This window comes from Anas acuta, chromosome W, assembly GCF_963932015.1.
Source record: "Anas acuta chromosome W, bAnaAcu1.1, whole genome shotgun sequence".
NCBI lineage: Eukaryota > Metazoa > Chordata > Aves > Anseriformes > Anatidae > Anas > Anas acuta.
This window is the reverse complement of record NC_089016.1, coordinates 18,399,813-18,417,043: the sequence shown is the minus strand read 5'-3', so window position 1 is coordinate 18,417,043 and position 17,231 is coordinate 18,399,813. Positions and strand designations below refer to the sequence as shown.

The 17,231-nt window shown below is 38.5% G+C and overlaps 1 protein-coding gene across 6 annotated transcripts in view; it reads left to right on the top strand.

Moving 5' to 3' along the window:
* The window catches only part of LOC137847005 (nipped-B-like protein), a 199,244-nt gene that overhangs the window by 36,768 nt on the left and 145,245 nt on the right, over positions 1-17,231 (top strand). The gene's annotated exons all lie outside the window — the stretch shown is intronic.

The window sequence follows — 17,231 nt, the reverse complement described above, 5'->3', positions numbered from 1 at the left end:
TAGCTTTTAAAATGTATTTTCAAATTTCTGTATCTAATTTACTGTATTTACATATCCAGTTTTTGAAATTCTGTGTTTAAATGATGAAAGAGTAGGAATAGTTGCACTGTAGTATTTTTGCAGAGATTTTTTTTGCAGACTGTTACTTAAAGCAATCATAATTACAAGTTCAGTTACTACATAAAATTTTTATTTTATGTCCTCTGTTCTTGTAGATGGACGTTTCTGGTAGATAGAGGCTGTTATGTAGCATTAACTTAGTGTTCTTTCATGGTAGTGAAATTTAAGAAATACAATTTGATATTTTCTAAAGAACATATTTTATTCTCTTCACTACTAGAAAGTTGTATGCTGTTACATGATCTTATTTTGTAGGGAAGTGCTACAAGGAAAGCAGTGTTAAACATTAAAGATTATTAATAAATAAAAGTTCTGAAATTGGATCTACAAGCTGTTTAAAATTTTGGCTTTCTTAATGTCAGTAATAATAATAATAAAGTTATTTGTATCACTTGTCGATTTTAAATTGGTAGCTATCCAACAAATCTGCATAAAATAAGTTGTTTTTATTTCTTTCATTTTGTATTAAATTCTTCGTCATGTGTGTATTAAAATGATAAATATCCATTCTCCTTTACATTTATGGAAGTGACTACTATCAGTTTTCATTGGTGGCAAAGAGTAATTTATAAGGTAAAATGACTTGCCTCTTTTTCTCCTACTCTATGTATTTAGTGTTTGTTGCAAAAAAGCAAGTGGTTCAGGTTCTCATAGTGTTTTAAATACTTCCCAGCACTTGGCTTGAGCAAGAATGAGTTTTGTGGCACTTGCAAGGTGAAGGTTGAGAGATGTGTTGACTGTGCAACGTACAACAGCTGATTTTGAGGAGGAGCAGATGACTTTAAAAACCTGTGGATTTACCAACAGTGGCTTCCCTCACTTCCAAAATATTCAAGAATCATTGGTAGATACTTACCACTGCACCACTGTCATTATCATCTGTGCCACCTGTAGTTTGAATCTAGATTACCTGTTGTGTAATGTCAAATTGGAAGTGCTGCATTGCATTTGCATTTCCAACGTGAGAATGCTGTATTGTATATTTGAAATCTTTCTTTAGTTATGTTAGAATATTAAAATTGTAACAAGATGTTTTTTATTTAGTCCTCAGTAATCTGGTAAAGAGAAAAAACAAAATTGTCGGTCTGTGCTGATTACTGGTCAGTCTTATAGTTTCTTATAAATCATACAAAGTATTGCTGAATAATGCAATGCAAAATAATTTGTAAAATATTCACTTGTGTTCACAGGTAAAAGAAAATGTAAACAGGTAAAAGAAAATCTTATTATCTGCACTGGTAGAATAAAGCAGCAATCCAGCAATTGACAGTGTAATTTTTTGCATTCAGAAACTCTGTAGCTAACATTTGAAATTGAATTTTGGATTATTTAGTTGTTAGTTCTGCATTAAACATTTTTTTAAATCTGTCATATGCTTCAGTTTTGCAAGGGCCAGCATTTGTTTAGCTTTCTGAGGCAGCATTCCAACAGAAACGAGTAGGAAGTGTGTAAAATAAGTGTTAAAGGATTATGCGTAGTTTTTATCTTGACTACATGATAGATACAGACTTTGCATGTAATGCTGTCCTAAGTGTTTATCTTAATTTACCTATTTAAAATATATCTGGAGGCTTTAACCATACCCAGAATAAGCCAATGTTGTGATTTTTAGGATAGACATTTATTAATACAAGATTCCTGGGGATTATCTCTTCAGAAGATGAAAGGGTTTAACATTTTTGTTAATCCTTAGATATTTGATACCTGAAAGATATAGAATGAAGCTTACTATAAGATGATCAGCATTAAACCTGAGGAGACACTTGATTTCCCTCTTATAAGATATTCTTTATAAGGAGAGGAATTTTGGTGCTTTGGTGGGAAATTGAACTTAAGTAGATAATTTAAAAAAAAGACCTGTCATTAATTTCATAGAGGTTTTGAAAGACAAGATTTTAGTTGCATGGAAAAGCTATGATAAAAGGTTCAACAGTTCAGAAGAAATCTTACATTGAGATCCTGGCTGTTGATGATCATTACTAATTCTGTTTCACTTTTCAGAAGGGTAGTAATATTACCCCCAAACTTTTAAATGCTTTATGTCCAATCAGAATCACTGGAAAAGTTGCAATTATCTGCAATTAGAAATTGTGTATTTCTTATGTAAGAGCGGATATGGAGCGTGAGACAAAATTTTGTATTGTAATTTCTAAAATGGAATAAGCTCTGAGAGAGACTTCTTTTTGAAAGGCTTATTATTATATAGTCAATAGCACTTCAATGAGATTCTTTATATCTTTACCAATGTTTCTGTGTATTAGAAGTCTGCTTTTATTTCACAGTGGTTTGTTGTCTAATTTTTGGTGTATTAAAGCCTAAGCTCAGAGGTCTGTCTTGGAACTGGTGCTTTTCAATATCTTCATCAGTGGCATAGACAAAGGGATTGAGTGAACCCTCAGCAAGTTCGCAGATGACAACAAGCTGAGTGGAACAACAGAAGGAAGGGATGCCATCCAAAGGGACCTGGACATACTGGAGAAGTGAGCCCACGTGAACCTAATGAGGTTCAGCAAGGCCAAGTGCAAGGTGCTGCACCTGGGATGGGGCAATCCTGGACAGGAGCACAGACTGGGAGAAGAACTCATTGAGAGCAGCCCTGCAGAGAAGGACTTGGGGGTTCTGGTGGACAAAAGGATTGACATGAGCCAGCAGTGCATGCTTACAGCCCAGAATGCGAACTGCATCCTGGGCTGCATCAACAGAGGAGTGGTCAGCAGGTCAAGGGAAGCGATTGTCCCCCTGTACTCTGCCCTCATGAGGCCCCACTTAGAGTACTGTGTTCAGGTCTGGGGCCCCCATAGAATCACAGAATGCATTGGGTTGGAAGGGACCTCAAAGATCATCTAGTTCCAATCCCCCCTGCCATAGGCAGGGACGACACCCACTAGATCAGGTTGCCCAGGACCTCATTTAACCTGGTCTTGAACACCTCCAGGGATGGGACATCCACAACCTCTCTGTGAAACCTGTTCCAGTGCCTCCTCACCTTAGGAGTGAAGAATTTCCTCTTAACCTCTATTCTAAATCTCCCTTCTTTTAGTTTAAAACCATTCCCCCTTGTCTTGTCATTATCTGATTGAGCAAAGAGTTGCTCTCCATCTTTTTTTATAAGTCCCCTTCAAGTACTGAAAATCCTCAATGAGGTCCCCCCGAAGCCTTCTCATCTGTAGGCTGAACATCCCCAGCTCTCTCATTCCCTCTTTGTAGGAGAGGTGCTCCAGCCCCTTGATCACCTTCATGGCCCTCGTCTGGACTCGCTCTAACAGACCCATGTCCTTGTGCACAACATCCTTCCCCAGCACAAGAAGGTGGTCAGTGTTTATCAAATGGCATTTTGTTGTGGCAAAATATTTTAGTGGATGTTTTGAAGTTTTTTTTTGTAAATGATCTTTAAAGGATTACTGTTACCTCTTTATTTCAGATTACCCATTAAATTTTGTTGAACAGTTAAGAAATTGAAGTAGTTTAACACCTAAATATCAATTCTATTTAAGCCAAAATCCCTATTTTAGATAGAGTAGGGATGTTAAAATTGAAAGTAGTGGCTTTGATTCCTTTGTTGCTTTACACATTCCTCCGTCTCTTCCATATGGCAAGCCTTTGTAGGTAGTTTTTCTGCTTGCTGTATCTTCTTTTTATATGGTTTCTTTGTCTTCAAGCTTGAATTGTTGCTTCCCTGCATATAACACTGAGGCTGGGTACCTCAGGATCATGGCCAGTAATTAATATGTACAATAATTATGATGTCATCATTTAACAAAAAAATAGATTGTGAGATCTTTGAAGTCAGGTAGAACTTTGTGGACTTACATAAGTTGAAGGCTAAACCTTATGATGGATTATCTTCTTCTGAAAGACTTGCGTGCGTTTGAGGATACCTTAGACTATATTTAGGAGACTGATTTCTTTATTACATAATAACCACTCTAAACTTTTTGTTCACTTTGCATAAAGTCTTACTTTACAAATGATTTTTTTTGTTTTAGTCAGCAAACTTTCTGAATCAGCACTGTTAGTGTATGTGAATATTTTCACTCAGTGTTATGCTGACGTTTTGAAGAGCTGTAATGTACATTGTATAGGTACAATGAAGGAAGAATGGCTACTGGAGGATATTTTATTGTATACGTGTAGACACCTTTTTAATAGGCTTACTTGGACCTACGCAAGTGTTTTGGATGACATGGTAGCCATGTCTGGAAAGGAGTTCCTTGTTTGTTTGTTTTCTCCTGTCCTTCTTGCCCAGAAGAAGCTTCAGTTGAGTATAGTTTAGGTAATGCATGTTTTGTTGTGGCCCACACCTACAGTTTATTCTCATTCAGTTTTATCTAACATGAGGTTAGATAAATCCTATTAACTTAAGGTAAAGAAAAAAAATAAAATGAAAATTGATAGTGGATGCTCATCTTCCTCTATAGAATCATCACTATCTCCTTATACCCCTTTCTATTTCTGAAATCAGTTCCCAAAGCCCCTGAAACCCATCTTCTTGGTCAGTGAAGAGGAGGCAATTTGAGGCTCTTCACTAGTTGCTGGTTTAGAAACCATGATCTTACCTCATAACAGTATTTAAAACTGTATCTTTCCAGTATTTTCTAAGAAACAGTCATTTGGTTGCAGAGAGTTTCTTTTTTCTGGGCACTGTTCACACTTTTTTTTTTTGTTACAGATTTGTTTTGACTGTTTAAAATATTACCTATTTTAAAAGTTTAGGTTCTTAATTTAAATGTGGTATCTAATCCTTTGGTTGGAAATTTAGACATGTAAACCTCCATTCAGGTGATATTGGGTCAGTTATTTAGTATGAGGAGTCACAGCGCTTTCAGGTCACTAGAAAGGAACTGAGTGGTTTTTTTTTTTTTTTTTTTTTTTTTTAATTTCTAAATATAACCTCAAGATAATGCAATAGGCTTGTATTCTCCAATAGTCAGTGCACAGATACAGTGGGCCACATATTCTGGTTTAAATGCTGCTCTAGAGTTAATGTAGAGGCAAAGCCTTCCACTTCTCCATCAAAAATAATCTTGTGCTGGAAGGTGGAGAATGTCTAAAGCTTTCAATGTCTGCATGTACAGATGTTCATGATTAACAGATATTCATGTTCTAGCTATATACGTAACATTTTGTAATGCATGCCATTTAAATGCAGGTTGAAAACCTTTTATTTTTGGGGAAAAAATGCTGAATTTATTATTGCTGCCCTGTAGTGTGCACCCAACAAAGCTCCACAGCACCCTGTAGTTTTCTGGACATACCCTGGTCCCTGGTGTAGCAGTGTTTCCCATAATCTTTTGCAGCGCATAGTCTTTCTAGACTGTTGTCATTGTTTGTGATCATTTTCCTATCCATCATGGGTTTTTGGAAAACCCTTATTATACAGTGCACAAGTAAATGTCATGTTTTCACCTTGCTCAATACGTGTACTATATAATAATTTCAGCAGGACTGGGTACGCAGTGTTTCTGGTTGTATGAACTGATGATTTTTTTCTTGCCAAGTGAGTGGTAAATTTCTCAAATAAGTAATACTTTGTGAAATTTTCAATCAAAAAAAGTCTTAGCACAGCACATGAATCACTGACTTAGGAGTAAGACACCAGAGAGGAGCATGTTTCAGAAAAAAAAAAACAACTTTGGTGGAGAACAAGAAAGGCTTCAATTATTTAACCCTTCTACTTAAAGCAAGGTACTTTGAAAGGTAAATCATTTTAATTGCTTGGAGCTATGCAATATATGCTCACACTTTTATGCCTCTTGGAAGCAACTTGTAAAACACGAACAGCAAATCAGCAATATCTGATTTTAAAACATAGTTTTAAAGTACATTGATACTTTCTAGAAAGCATGGCCATACAAAGCTTGAACTCTTTAAATATTATGTACTTTAAAGAAATTGTACTGAAGCAAACAGGATTTTTTGTATGTTGTATTGTTAAGCAGGGGATGTTATAATGCCTTTCTATCATTTTAACCAGAATTTTGGAGTAAACAAACTCTTTTCTTTCTCTTGTTAACCTCTTAACTGTAAGGCTAGTAATACGCATTATTAATTGAACTAAGGACTATTTTCTGTGTGGTGGGTATGCTGCATTTTCTCTACTGCAGGCATATCCTGCTATCTGTTGAGGATCATAGAATCATAGAATGGCTTGGGTTGGAAGGGACCTTAAAGATCATCTAGTTCCAACCTCTTACCATTGGCAGGGACACCTCCCCCCACCAGATCAAGTCGCCCAAAGCCCCATCCAATCTGGCCTTGAACACCTCCAGGGATGGGGCATCTACAGCTTCTCTGGGCAACCTGTTCCAGTGCCTCCCCACCTTCATAGTTGGTATTTTGGAGTTCACATTATGTGTCATTGGCCAACTGAAAAATGAAAGTCATTCATTTGTAGCTGATTTGCTCAAGAGGCATTTTCATTGCTATTTTTTTGGGGGGTGGAAGTTTCTGTTTTGGGGACAGAATATTTCAGTCTGTTTTTCCTTCACGTTTTAAAAATCTATTGCAGTACACTGTTGTACCCCCAACAGTCATTTAATCAATTTATGGTCTGGTAATTCTTAAATTTACAGTATATGAAATAACACTAAAAATTGCAAATTTTAATGCAACTATAGGAGCATTTCATTCTTAACGCCTTCACTTATGTGTAATATTTGCTTTTCTAGTTTAATAATGATTTCAAGCAATGCTATTTGTTGTTAACCCTTTTAATTAATCATCTTATCATAGAGTAAGCATATTGCAATTCCCAGCTGCATTTCACTTTCTACATAAGTGGCTACCTCTGCAAAGGCTTATCTACAAACACCCTCTATGTAAACTAATTTTCTCCTCATGGTTATAACTGTTTATTTTGGCCTTTTTCTTTCTTTCCATTGTAAAATTAGATTTTTCAAATGGAAGATAGTATTTCAGATAAAGAGACTATTAATTTGTCATATAGTTTACTAAGATGGAGTATGCACTAGAAACTTGCACATTTGTTATGAATTTATATATTTTTGATGGTTTCTTGGTGATCCTAATAGACATATAGCTTTTGCTGATGGGTAATTTCTGTCAGTGAGTTGATATGAAATATATTAATAAATGTGATCTAAAGAGAAGGTGTTGAACTAGAGAATTGTGCCTTTTTTTGTCTTAAATGCAGACTGAAGCAGAAATCAGAAGAAAACTGACTACTTGTTGACTGCCTGTTTTTCTTTTAAATATTTCATAACAATGTCTCTTTCCTTAGTTTGTAGTTATTTATACTAGTTAAAGACAAACTGTGAAGTTCTGTGCTTTTCAACACTGGACTGTGAAAGAGTCTTTGTATGTTTTTAACAGTGAAGGATAGGCTATCTCCTCCTCACTTTAGCCCCCTAATCATTAGTTGATGTCCTCCTGACTTACTATTTTTCTTTTCTATTCATCTCCAGCTGTCATTTTGCCAGTTTTCTAGTTTGGGGAAGACATTTAATATTAAATGGTGTAATTGAAGCAAGATAAGCAATTTGTGGCAGATTTTAATAATGCCTTTGAAAACACTGTTGAGTACCTGATAAGTGTCTATGCTAAGCTCTGATCATTTACTCCTCTTTTTTTTTTTCATTTTTTGTGCCTTAATCAACTTTTATTTGCCTCCTTCTGCTTGGTCACCAATTTCTGTTACTAAATATCTTACAGATAATTCTAGAAACAACTTGAAACTGGTTGTATGTAAATTATATATTCACAAGAACCATCTATAGTCATGCTTCTCATGTTTAGTTTATTGGATTTTAAGTAAGATTTTTAAATTTTCATGAGTTGTGAAGTTTCTGAGTTTCATATCTGCATATTTATTAGTTTTAAACTAATATTTAAACTACTTTTTCAGATACTGAAAGTAGGACTTGGTGGTATATAAAGCACAAGATAATTTAGTGCCTTTTTGAAAGAAGTGTGTAGTTTTGACCATTATGCATCCTTTGAGGAACTTGTTCTTGATTATTTGCATTTTTCAGTTTATAGTTTGATCTTCAGTACCTTCAAAACTGTTGGATCAATGCTATCAAATCCTTGTCATTTATTGTAAATAAAATGTAAAATAATTTAAATATAATTACCCTTTATATGTTCATTATCTAAAAGTTTGAGGTACTATTTTGCTTACTTCTCTTTTTGTATAGACAGATGCTATCATGTGATTCTTTTTGTGTCTGCATAAATTACACTTATTCAGCACTTTCTACCTTTGTTATACTCGAAGAACTTATGTATATTTGGCTAGTTGTTTTTCAGATCTTATAATCACCACTTTCAAATTTAGCCAAACAAATCCTGGCATTTGATATCAGCTGTATATTGGTTTCTATGTGTATAAACAGCACAATCAGTGTGTGTGTGCGTATACACACATACAAATATGTGTATATTCCTTTAATAATTTTTTCTTTTATATGAAGGTTTTATGTAATTATTCTGTAGCAGAAATCAATGGGTATTAATTTTCTTTAGCATTTTTTGCAGCCTCAGTATTAAAAACACATAATCTTTTTTCACGTTAAATTTTAAAAAATAATTGCTGTTCTTTCCATACCTGCAATATAGTTTTGTCTTGTCACAGATTTCAAATTTATGCTGTAGCTACTTTAGCTTAGTAGCTTAATCATGCTGCTCGAAGCAGCTCCTGTATTTTGGATAGTCTCCTGTATTTGACAATAAAACGTGCTAAGAAGTGGAAAGTTCTTGTCAAGACTCTAGCAATTGTGTAAAATTCAGATAGTCATCTGAATTCTCCTGTAACTGGAAATCTTTCTGACTTTTTGATATTTCTGTAGAGGATTCAGTGCTGCTTTTACCTAAAGGCTAAATGTATTTAGATGTTTTATATTCATATACTTGAAGATTTAATTTAATTGCCTTTCTGTTCTTCATCGTTGATTTCTATTATAAAGTCTCCCACAGGTCATTCTAGATACACTTTGAAATCTGTTGTATATAAATTATATACTCACAAGCACCATCTGTAATAATCTTTTTGTATTTATTCTTGGTGTTTAAAAAAAAAAAAGGAAAAAAAAAAAGAAAAAAATTAGTAGTAGATAAAGCCTTCTTTAGACAACCGGAAAAATCCTCAAGTTCACGGGCTCTAGTCCTCAGGGTGACTTTAACTCCCTGCTGAATGGGAATAGGGACCTGTTAACAAGGGACGTAGACAAGGGTGAAGTATGCAATGTCGTCTTCACCTTGGTCTTTACTGGTAAGACCAGCCTGCAGGAATCCCAAGCACTAGGAATGTCAGTGGGAAGGCCTGAAGCAATGAAGACTTACCCTTGGTGGAGAATGAACGCACTAGGGAACAAACTGGACATGCACAAGTCTGTGGGACCTTATGGGATGCATCCATGAATGCTGTGGGAACTGGCCAATGTCATTGCAAGACCACTGTCAATAATCTGTGAAAGATCAAGGTGACTGGGGGAAGCACCTGAGGACTGAAAGAAAGCAAACATCATCTCTATCTTCAGGAAGGGCAAAAAAGAGGATCTGGGAAATTAAGGGCCAGTCAACCTTACCTCAATTCCTGTCCTGCGAAGATGATGCGACAACTCATCCTGCAAACTATTTGCAAATGCATGAAGGACAGAAGGTGATCAGGAGTAATCAGCATAGATTTATGGAGGGGAGATCACGCTTAATAAGCTTGATAGCCTTTTCTGATGACTGGCAGTATGGATGAGGGTCTGTTCATTTTTGATTTTAGTAAGGCTTTTGACACTGTTCCACAACATCCTCATAAACAAACCAACGAAGTACAGACTAGACAAGCAGACAGTGAGGTGGATCAAAAATGGGCTGAACTCATGGGCTTCGTCAACAAGGGCATGAATTGTAGCTGGAAGCCAGTCACTAATGGTGTACCATAGGGGTTGATAGTGGGTCCAGTACTGTTTAGCATCTTTGTTAATGACCTGGATGATGGGACAGAGTGCACTTTCAGAAAGTTTGCAGAGTGGGGAGAAGTAGTTGATATACCAGATTGGTGTGCTGCCATTCAGAGGGACCTTGATATGCTAGTGAAATGAGCAGACAGGAGCATCAGTCACTTCAACAAAGGGAAATGCCAAGTTCTGCACATGGGAATGGTTAACCCCATGCAGACTAGGGGCTAACTAGGTGTGAAGCAGGTTGACAAAAAAAAAAAAAAAAAAAAAAAAAAAAGGGTCCTGGCTTTGAGAAGAGTGTTGCCAGGAGGTCAAGGGAGGTGATTCTTCCTCTTTACTCATTAGTGGTGAGACACATTTGGAATGTGCAGTTCAGTTTAACACTCCCCAACACATAAAGATATGGAAGTGAGTCTATCAAACGGCCATGAGTATTGTTAAGGGACTGAAACATCTAGTGTTTGAGGAGAGGCTGAAAGAGCTGGGACAGTTCAGCCTGAGGTAGAAAACATTCAGGGGGATGTTATCAATGTGTTGATAAGATACCTGATGGGAAGGCAGTAAAGAAGACGGAGCCAAACTCTTCTCAGTGATATCCAGTGGCAAGATAAGACAGTGGGCACAAACTGCAATAATTTTCATTTAGACATGGAAAGAAACCTTTTGACTCTAAGGGTGGTCAAACGTTGCAACAGGTTGCCTAGAGGGGATTGTGGAATCTCCATCCTTGGAGTTATTCAAAACCTGAAAGGATGCAGCACTGGGCAAGCTGCTGTAGCTAACCCTGCTCTGAGCAGGGGGATTGGCCTAGATGGCCTCCAGAGGTCCCTTCCAATCTTACCCATTCTATGATTTTTTCCATACATAATTCCCTTAAGACAGAAAAAACTTGTGCAAAACATCACAGCTGTTAAGTGCCAGCTATCTATCATAGATTTCTTTTATAGCATTACTTCCTGACTTCAGTAACTTATTGTTCATGTATATTTTATTGCCAGGAAATGCAACATTTGCTTCTTGTCCCACATACATGTATACTTCAGAAATTACAATTTATTGCCTAGATACTTTACCACCTCTTTACTTTTAATGCTTTTGCATTAGCATAAATAGGAAGCAGTATAACACGTGGCAATTTTAAAAAATGTTTTTTTCACGTGCTAATTTTATTAAAATATCTTAAAAAATATCTTTAAAATATCTTTTTCACCCCTCTTATTTTACCTTTGAAAGCCATTACATATTTAGTAAATTATTGGGGGCTTGGTTTTGTCAGTGTTTCTGCTTTAAAGTTGATTGTGCATATAAACCATTTTGTAATAAATAATACTCTTTCCATAACCAAATTGTTGCTGACCATCTCTTTCCATCAGAATCTTCTGAGTCAGTAGCATCTAGAACACATTTCTTCAATGGAATTTTGATTTAAAGCATCAGCTTTAAAGTTCTTCAGTGTGTTACTGGAAATTGTGATGACAACTATATCCTCTAAAGGAAGAACAGTGTTTTAAAGGCTATATCCTACCATCCTTATGTACCCAGTCTGCACTGATACTTCATTCTAAGAAATAAACATGGTAATAAGAGACTGGATTTAGATTAGTGCTGAATTTCACTATAACAGAACTTGTATTAATTCTAAAAGGAAAAGACAGTTATAAAAGTGGTACTGATATCCCATGGAAACAGAGGAAAGTTGCAAAGTGGTTTTCATAAACAATACTGGAAAATAAGTAAATAAATCGCTATTGAACTGTTGAAAATTCTTTGGTTTTGTTATATTTCATTGCAGCTTAATATTTCATAAAAATTCTGCTTCATAAGGGGCTATGCTCTCTAATTTTTGTACTCGTATAGAATCATAGAATTGCTTGGATTGGATGGGACCTCAAAGATCATCTAGTTCCAACCCCCCCTGCCATAGGCAGGGACGACACCCACTAGATCAGGTTGCCCAGGGCCTCATCTAACCTGATCTTGACCACCTCCAGGAATGGGGCATCTACAACCTCTCTGGGCAACCCGTTCTACTGCCTCACTACCCTCTGAGTAAAAAATTTTCTCCTAACCTCTAATCTAAATCTCCCCTCTTTTAGTTTAAAACTATTCCCCTTCATCCTGTCAATACCTGATAGAGTAGAGTTGCACTCCATCTTTTTTTATAAGTTCCCTTCAAGTACTGAAAATCCTCAATGAGGTCCCCCTGGAGCCTTCTCATCTGTAGGCTGAACATCCCCAGCTCTCTCATCCCCTCTTCGTAGGAGAGGTGCTCCAGCCCCTTGATCCTATTTGTGGCCCTCCTCTGGACCTGTTCTAACAGCTCCACATCCTTCTTGTGCCAGGGATCCCAGACCTGGATGCAGGACTCCAAGTAGGGCCTCACAAGGGCAGAGTATAGGGGGACAGTCACCTCCCTTGACCTGCTGGCCACTCCTCTGTTGATGCAGCCAGGATACAGTTGGCCTTCTGGGCTGCAAGCGTGCACTGCTGTCTCATGTTGAGTTTTTCATCCATCAGAAGCTCCAAGTCCTTCTCTGCAGGGCTGCTCTCAATGAGTTCTCCCAGTCTGTGCTCCTGTCCAGGATTGCCCCATCCCAGGTGCAGCACCTTGCACTTGGCCTTGCTGAACCTCATTAGGTTCACGTGGGCCCACTTCTCCAGCTTGTCCAGGTCCTTTTGGATGGCATCCCTTCCTTCTGTTGTATCTACTGCACCACTCAGCTTGTCATCTGCAAACTTGCTGAGAGTGCACTTGATCCCATTGTCTGTCGTTGATGAAGATATTAATCAGTATCGGTCCCAGGACAGACCCCTGAGGGAAACCACTTGTCACCGGCTTCTAATTGGACATAGAGCCATTGACCACCATTCTCTGGGTGTGGCCATCAAGCCAACTCCTTATCCACTGAATGGTTCACCCTTCAAATCCATCTCTCTCCAGTTTGGAGATCAGGATGTCATGTGGGAGCATTCCAAAGGCCTTGCAGAATTCCTGGTAGGTGACATGGCTCAGTCTTCCCTTGTCAAGTGATGCAGTCACTCCATCATAGAAGGCCACCAGATTGGTCAGGCACGATTTGCCCATGGTGAAGCCATGCTGGCTGTCCTGGATCACTTCCTTGTCCTGCATGTGCCTTGACATTTCTTCCAGGAGGATCTGTTCCATGATCTTTCCAGGCACAGAGCTGAGGCTCACCGGTCTGTAGTTCCCTGGGTCCTCCTTTCCACACTTTTTAAAAAACAGTCGTGATGTTTCCCTTTTTCCAGTCACCAGGGACTTCTCCTGACTTCCAGGACTTTTCAAATATGATGAAGAGGGGCTTGGCAACTCCATCAGCCAGTTCCCTCAGGACCCTGGAATGCATGTCATCAGGCCCCATAGACTTGTACCTTTTCAGTTTATCAGGTGGTATTGAACCTGGTCTTCACTTACAGTGGGTGGGACTTTGCTTCCCCAGCCTCCATCTACAGGTTCAGGGAAATGAATGACTTGGGAAGCCTGGCTGTCAGTGAAGACTGAGGCAAAGAAGTTATTGAGTACCTCAGCCTTCTCCATGTCTGTCGTTACCAGTTCTTCCTTCTCATCCATCAGAGGGAGTACTCTCTCCTCAGCCTTTATTTTCTGGCCAAATGTACCTATAGAATCCCTCCTTGTTATTCTTTGCATCCCTTGCCAAGCTCAGTTCCATCTTTGCCTTGGCTTTCACAGAATCACAGAATATTAGAGATTGGAAGGGACCTTGAAAGATCATCTAGTCCAATCCCCCTGCTGAAGTAGGAACACCCAAATCATGTCACACCGGAACACGTTCAGGTGGGTTTTGAAAGTCTCCAGAGAAGGAGACTCCACAACTCGAGCCCTTGCCTAGAGGTTTGTTCAGTACCTTATCCTTCTCTATGTCTGTTGCTACCAGTTCTCCGTTTACATTTATCAGCAAGGGAAAACTCAATTTGCCCTTTTCTGGCCAATGTGGCTATAGAATTCCTTCTTGTTATTCTTTGCATCTTCTGCCAAGCTTAGTTCCGCCTTTGCCTTGGCTTTTTTGATTCCATCCCTGCACATCCAGACTGCATCCCTGTACTCTTCCCAGGCCACGTGTCCCTGCTTCCACTGCCTGTGCATTTCATTCTTGCACCTCAGTTTGACCAGCAGGTTCTTGCACAGCCATCCTGGTTGTGTGCCCTCCCTGCCCCCTTTTTTATACAGCAGGATGGAGAGTTCTTACACTCTAAGGAAAACATCCTTAAAGAGCTGCTAGCTCTGTTCATCTCCTTTGTCCCTAAGGACAGTGTTCCAGGGGATTTCAGTTACAAGGTCTTTAAATAACTTGAAGTTTACTCTTTGGAAGTTCAGGGTCTTGACTTTGCTTTTGCCAGGCCCATATTCCTCAAGATCACAAACTCAACCAGGGTGTGGTAACTGCAGTCCAGCCTGTCTCCAATCTTGACCTCTTTAATGAGCTCTTCCATGTTGGTGAGTACCAGGAAGATGCTTCTCCTCTGGTTGGTTTGTCTAATACCTGGGCTGGGAAGTTATCCTCAACGCACTCTAAGAATTTCCTGAATTGCTTACAGCCTCCTGTGTAGTTTTCTCAGCAGATATCCAGGTGGTTGAAGTTCCCCATCAGGATGAGAGCGTGTGAGCACGACGCTTCTTGTAGTTGAAGAATGCCTCATCCACAGGCTTCCCTTGATTGGGTGGCCTGTAGTAGACCCCAACCACAAGCTGTCCTTTATTGGTGCGGTCTTTATTGGTATGGTCCTTAAGTCTCACCCACAAGCTTTCAGCCTGTCCATGGCTGTTTCTCAGAGTCAACTCTTCACAATCAATCTCTTCCCTAATGTAGAGGGCAACACCCCATCCCTTCCTTCCTTGTCTATCCCTTCTGAAGAGCTTGTAGCCCTCTATTCCAGTGTTGCAGTTGTGTGATCCATCCCACCAGGTTTCTGTGATAGCAATCAGGTCTTAGTTGTTTAATTGCACCATGGTTTCCAATTCTTCTTTCTTGTTTCCCATGCTGTGTGCATTGGTGTAGAGGCACCTCAGCTGGGCAATCTCGTACAGCGTTTCTAGAACCCTTTCTAATTGCATTGGGGCAGTTCAGAAGTATTTCCCTGCCGTTACTTAGAGTGATAATGTTCTCAGGTATGCTTTCTCCACTCAGAGGTGCATCCCCTTCCCCCATTGCATCTAGTTTAAAGCACTCCTGATAAGCCCAGACAGCTTACCACCCAGAACACTCTTGCCCCACCTGGTCAGCTGTGCCCCATCTGGCATGCCCAGTCCCTCAAAAGTGCGTCCAAGGTCACAGAACCCCAAACCTTGGGCATGGCACCAGCCTTTCAGCGAATCATTCACTTGGCTCATTTGTCTCCTTCTTCCTTGGGTCCCAGTCACCAACTGGGAGGACAGAGGAGAACACTACTTGCGCTCCCCATCCCCCCGATCCCTTCAATATCTTTCCAAGAGACATAAAATCCTTTTTGATATTTTGGAGTTTCCTTGTCGCAGCATCATTTGATCCTACTTGAACAAGTAGGAAGGGGGGTAGTCTTTGGGACGCACCAGACTTGGTAGCCTTTTCGTAATATCATTAACTGATAAAGTTAATATATAGGTATAAAATAATCTGTAAATATACCTGTTACATATTGTCTTCAGTTTTCAATCTTGATTTGGGGAAAACAAACAAAAAAACCCCACAAGACAATAAGCTAAGTCTCCTAAATGCTTTTCAAAGTTGAGCTATGCCCTAAGTGACTACAGAGGGAATTGTCACTTTGGAGACTGTTAGTGTGAACCTTTCCAGTTACCTCAAATTATCATCTTGAATTGGTTTCCAGCTAGAGTTTATTCTTGTATGCTATTCAGTGGAATTTAACTTTCCTTTAATATTAGGAACCCTTTTTTTCCATTATGTATTAATAAGCAGTGAGGTCTTTCTAAAAGAAGAAACTTCTAAAAACTTCTAGTTTTTAGAAACTTCTAGTTTTTAGAAGTTTTTAGAAATTTCTAGAAACTTCTAGTTACTTCTAAAAAGCTAGAAAAACATAATGGAAATTTTTATGGAAGTGATTTTTTATAGCTTTTCAAGAGTGCTTGTCTCACATAATAACCTGGACATTCAAATAGCACTTGTATAAGAAGTTTTGCATGCTTTGTGAAGGCTAGATATCAAAATTGTCTTCTGAAGTGAGAGAACTTGGGATCAGCTCAAGGAATATGGCAAGTCCCAGTTCTTTTTTCATCTAGTTTTAAAATCTGTGGTAAGGAGCGATTTTGAAGGACTTTCATTCTTCTAAGAAGTACTGAGGGGTGTGGTGTGATAAAGGCATTTCTAAGAACCAGTATCTTAAGAAGTTGTTTTTGTGTTTGTGTTTTTCTTTTTTTAAGCCCAGGATGCACTTTTCAGCATCACTTGAGTTTTGGATGGTGAACTGTCACGTTTTGTGTGACATAACAATAATTTCCCTTACGGAGAAGGTGCTTGCTTGCAAAGTCCTCGTGGAAGACTGAACTGAACTGAGGCAAGGCAGATGGTCATTACAAGCAGCTATATACATTTCTAAAACAGTTTCAAGGGTTGTGACCATTGCTTTGAATCAAACAAGTTTCAGGTGTGTCACATGCAGTAAAAGTTACTTGGGAAGAATTGAACAGCTGACAAAAATTCATTGTTTCCTTTAGACTTGAGAAGCAAGCACTTTGCGTGGCAATTTATATGCTCTCTGTTAATAATGGTTACTTCAGCAGGTCAAAGGCATCATATTTTGTGATCTTAGAGAAGGGTTACTGGAAAAGAGGAAATCTTAGGAATGGGCAGATTTTTATCTGTATCCAACTGTGTACCTTATTGGAAATGGTTCAATCTTACTGGAACTCTTCATCTTACTATTCATAACAAAGTTCAGGGCATTCTAGTTCAGATTTTGTCCTAATTATTACAATTCCATGTTTGCAAACTGTATTGCATATTCTCAAAAGGAAGAGGAACAGGAGGAAATTTAAAATGTATAGCAGATGAAGTAGTTAGCTTTGATTATACAGTGATTGATAATGGAATGTAATGGGAATGTCATGTTATGCTTAAGCTTAAGCCTCAGTTTGTAGTACATTGTATTATTCAGGGTAGTTGTGGTTTTACTCAGCTGGGGAGCTAAACTCTTCCACAAATGCTCTCTTGCTCCCACTCCTCA